The 4,612-nt window shown below is 47.0% G+C and overlaps 1 long non-coding RNA gene across 3 annotated transcripts; it reads right to left on the reverse strand.

Moving 5' to 3' along the window:
- Positions 1-728: 728 nt before the first annotated feature.
- LOC127332627 (uncharacterized) lies at positions 729-4,269 on the reverse strand. 3 transcript variants are annotated; one of them, XR_007870567.2, is made up of 12 exons: positions 3,903-4,269; positions 3,498-3,549; positions 3,222-3,404; positions 3,062-3,125; positions 2,634-2,836; positions 2,501-2,554; positions 2,336-2,411; positions 2,034-2,140; positions 1,855-1,922; positions 1,691-1,731; positions 1,449-1,598; positions 729-1,071 (listed from the first exon to the last, which is right to left on the reverse strand). It is a non-coding gene; the product is annotated as an uncharacterized lncRNA (long non-coding RNA). The 3 variants fall into 3 exon arrangements; XR_007870564.2 differs by having other exon boundaries at positions 729-1,076; positions 2,336-2,397; positions 3,903-4,265; XR_007870563.2 differs by having other exon boundaries at positions 2,336-2,397; positions 3,903-4,264.
- Positions 4,270-4,612: the final 343 nt, after the last annotated feature.

The following is a 4,612-nucleotide window of genomic DNA, read 5'->3' on the forward strand; positions in this document are numbered from 1 at the left end:
ACGTCGCTCAGGCACTTAACCATGATTGATCTAGACGATAGAGATGTCCGCAAATCGACGCTCGGTGGCAAGGAGGTCCGTTGGCAATAGTAGCGGCTTCATCTCCCTCCAACTACGAGTAAGTTCATGATTGGCAATAATTCACTTAAAAGCATGTGTTTCTATGTGGAGTTTTGTAGCTATGTGTTTCTACATGAGAAAGAGATTAGGTCTAGTGTTTCTCTCTTGCATTCTTGATTGACATCGAGTTTTTGTATTGATTCATTCTCCCTCATGCCATGTAGTAGTACTATGTGTAGCCAGGCCCCAGTGCTGGAAGATATCGCACGTGGAGACAACCAGCTCAGCATTTTTTAGCTAGTTTCTTAGCTACATACCTAATGCACTTGGGCGGAAGCAAGTAAAGCACGGGGTATATTATATTACTTAAGCAATCAAATGTTGGAGGATGCAAAGCACGTGGAGATAGGTTGAATTGTGGCAAAGTTAATGATTTTCAATTCGGCAGCCGGACAAAGCTAATTTTTATAGGAGTATGTCCCTTTTTCATACTCTCAGGTAGAAATACACTTGCCAGCTACGACGCCACCTAGAGAATGGCCTGTCATGAGGTAGCTTCAATTTGTTTTTCGTCTCTTGAGTCTTGAGCTAGCTAGCCCACGGACATGCATATGCAGGTCAATCAGATGGCAACTTCATGCTTACCCTATCTGATCGATTCTGGCCCATTTGTAGGGAAAAGTGGCATATAATTATTCAAATTCTAAGAAAATTTCAGCATAACATCCGCTGTTTTGGGGACAACTAGATCACAATCCAAACAATAAACAATAAAAGTACAACAGCACAAACCAACTCCATCACAAGTCTAGACAAACATATGCTACAGTATGGAGCATCACAAGAACAACGATACTTTGTCGACTACCACCCAACAGTCCAGAAGTGGAGTGACAAATAACAGTCCACAACCAAAACACAGGCCTGGTATTCAATTGGTTTCAGAAGCAAGGGTTGCTTTCACTTCCTGTTCATCCACCATCCAGTCATTCCTGCGATGCTACCAGCCTTCTAAACTTGCATTTGAGAAACATCAATGAAATCAGTAGACAGATGGAATTTATCGCAAGTGCAAGTGAGATCAAAGCAAGAAGAAAAAATGATAGTTCTAAGCAGTATTTGCTCGAAATGATCATGGACATGTAAATCTGATCTTTGCAACAAAAACGATAACCAAGATGTCACAATTGCATCAAAGTAACTAATATGAACATGCTGATGGACATGTAGAGTGCAAAGGAACAGGCCGTGATTTAATTTTATCCTTAATCCTACACATCAACCAAAGAAACAGCACTGATTAGTGCCATGACCAAGTACTAATTGAACATCCAACACAGCCGACCAAAACAGTGACATCATTGGCTCGATTGGAACCAGAAACTCACCGCCTGAACACATGTGGTCAAAGAAGAACACCGCTGTAGGAGATGTCACAGTCAAAGACAGGGGGTGCAGGCCATAGTGGGTGCCAGCAGTAGCTACAGTGGACAGCACCACCAATACGCTTGGTCTTGGTCTTCTCGTGTCTAAAGCCCCTGCAAAGAGAATTGGGCAACAACAATGAGAAGATGCTTGGCGGTATATCAAATTCAGCAAACTACAGAGGAAAAGAGAGCAGGTCTCCAACCTTCCTCTAACTTGGCCAATTATCCCAGAGTCTGCATCACCCTGTGAGAAGATAAGTAGAAGTGAACCAAGCAAGATCAAGATCATTGAGAAATGTTCAAATTACCCCCATCGTATGATCACTAATAAACATCAAACAGATAGCTTCCTTCTAACAGCAAGTACCTTGTTCCAAAATGAATTATCGAGTAGTCCTTCATCAGCAAAACAAAGAGTGCTATCACAGTTTTAGGCTGCAGTGAATGATCAAGAGAGGAGTGATTAGGATCTTGCCAATTCTCGGAATGTACAAACTCATTAATCCTAAACACCAACCACAGATAGCAGGGCAAAGTTATGATTACCAGTTGCAAGTATGTATCAGCAGATTCAGGCATGTTGTAGTTATGACGGTACGCGCCTACATTTGGCTGCCACTCACAAGACTAGTCGCCATCTTGGTGTCAGATATCTATACACACAAAAAGGAGATTTTTAACACATAAACCATCATGCATGCTTCCATGATATCATATCTGCTACTGTGACCGTTTACTATAAAACACAAAGAATCCTGCGACACTGCGCGACGGAGGAGCACAGAATCGCCACGGCTGTGGTAGCATGGAGAACGCAGAAAATGAAGAAGGGAACACAAGGAGCTCACCGGATGCGACGGATGGCGCAGCAGCATTGTCGGACCCAGACCAGACCGAAGGGTCAGGTATGCTGCATAAAAACAACTATTTCAACAACTCATCAGTTGGTTCAGCTAGGCACAAGGGGGGCACCTTTTTACCAATGTGCGCTTGTTTTTTTGCATGTCACTTACATGGTTGCGGAGTTTGGATTCGGCTAGTGGGCTTGTTCCATCCAGTTAATTAACCTGAATGAGAAATACACCCAGCTTAGAGAAACAAGACAGGGTTGGATCAGAACAAGTGGACAGAGAAACAAGTGAACACCAGATTGAATGGCCATCGGGTGGGAGCAATGGTCAGGGATGCTATCAGCCTATCACAGTTTTAGGCTGCACTGAATGATCAAGAGAGGAGTGATTATGATCTTGCCAATTATCAGCAGAATCAGGCATGTCGTAGTTTACGAGGATACACGCCTACATTTGGCTGCCACTCACAAGACCAGTCACCATCTTGGTGTCAGATATCTACACACAGAAAAAAAAAAGGAAATGTTAACACATGAACCATAATGCTTCCATGATGCTATATATATTTCGGAAGGGGAAAAAGCTATCACATCTGCTACTTTGACCGTTTACTATAAAACACAAAGAATCCTGCGACACTGCACGAAGGAAGAGCGCAGAATCGCCACGGCTGTGGCAGCACGGAGAATGCACAAAAGGAAGAAGGGAACCCAAGGAGCTCACCGGAGGCGACGGATGGCGCAGCAGCATCGCCGGAGCTACACCAGCTTCCTTGTATCAGGGTATGCTGCATAGAAACAAGTATTTCAACAACTCATCAGTTGGACAAGCCAAAAAATAATTGGATCCCACAAACTAACATGAGCCAAGGCGACAAGCATACAATCGCGTGCGAGTCAATTGGCAGCCAAGCAGCATTGGCAGAGGTGTAACTGCTGGGTCGCACACACACACGAGACCGAATCGTCGATGGGAGGGAGCAGCCACATGCGGCCTGGTGGGAGCAGCCAGGTGACACCATCCAGACTGAAGAATGGCCAGCAGGTGCGAGCACGGGTCACGGATGCTGCATAAAACGCAAGCAATTCAGTCGGTGCTGGTAGGTAGGCAGGCAGAGGGGGACGTTTTCCGAATTGTCCTCTGTATGTATGTCGCTTACACGGTTGAAGAGTTGGGATTGAGGTGGAGTATTTCGAGCTGTTGGTGTTAACCTGATAACAGAAACAAGAACCCCGATTAGAAAACAAGACGTGGTTGGATGTGATTAGTAGTCAGGAAACAGAGTAACAAGATGTGCAGTTGTGTTTGCATCCGGCAATGCAAAATCCTGGGAAGCCCGTGAGCATGTTGCAGATGTGTGGTTGTATTTGCATCTGGCAATGCAAAGGTGGGCACCCTGTGAGCATTGAGTTGAGCGTGGCATTGTGTGGGAAGTAAAGAGGAGCTGTGTTGTTGTGTGGTGGTGGGCTTAGGTTGGTCCCAAAGTAGGGAAATTTCGTTGGATCCCATCCCACGAAGAGAGCAGGGGAAGAGGGGGCGGAAAGAAGGAAGAGCAGCGCCGTACCTTTTTTTCCGCGGCCCGGCTGGAGGACGTCTCCGTCGTCGTGCTGCTCCGGTTTGGCCATGACGTCCCCGTCCTCGTCTTCCGTCGAGTGGCAGGTCGACGGCTGGATGCGGGTGGCTGGTGCATCGCGTCCGGGGCGCCGGAGCCGCGTCGCCGTCGCCGCGGAGGTGGAGGCGGGGAAGGTAGATGCCTCGCCGTGGAGGTGGGCGCCGGATTTGGCAGCTTCTCGTGGGTGCGGATGGTGGTCCGGCGAGCGAGCGCGAGGGACGCGGGGGGGCTGGGCGGGCAAGGTCCGCGCGAGCAACGGATGCACGCGCGCGCCGGCGAGGAAGGCCGCCGCCGCCGCTTTCGGGGGAGAGGGGGGGTTAGATGAGGGTTTCGTAGTTTTTTTTTTGTTTGAGATGAGGGTTTCGGAGTTTTTTTTTTTTTTTTTTAAGATGGAAACCAGACTTCCATTAACATGTGGAAACAGCACGATCGCTGTCCACTAAAACTCGTACAAACTCAGGTACATCATCCGGCCATACAGCTGGGGATTGATGTCCAAGTTTTGCACCATACGTCGCCAGAGCGTCCGCAACTTTATTACAAGCCCTTGGGCAGTACTTAATAGAAAAGCTAGAGAAATTTAAACGAGCTAAAAACTTAATCTCTCTGAAGAGATGACCACTAACTGACAGATCATGAACATTTGTCTTGATGGCATCAAC

Source organism: Lolium perenne, chromosome 2 (assembly GCF_019359855.2).
Source record: "Lolium perenne isolate Kyuss_39 chromosome 2, Kyuss_2.0, whole genome shotgun sequence".
NCBI classification, from domain to species: Eukaryota; Viridiplantae; Streptophyta; class Magnoliopsida; order Poales; family Poaceae; genus Lolium; species Lolium perenne.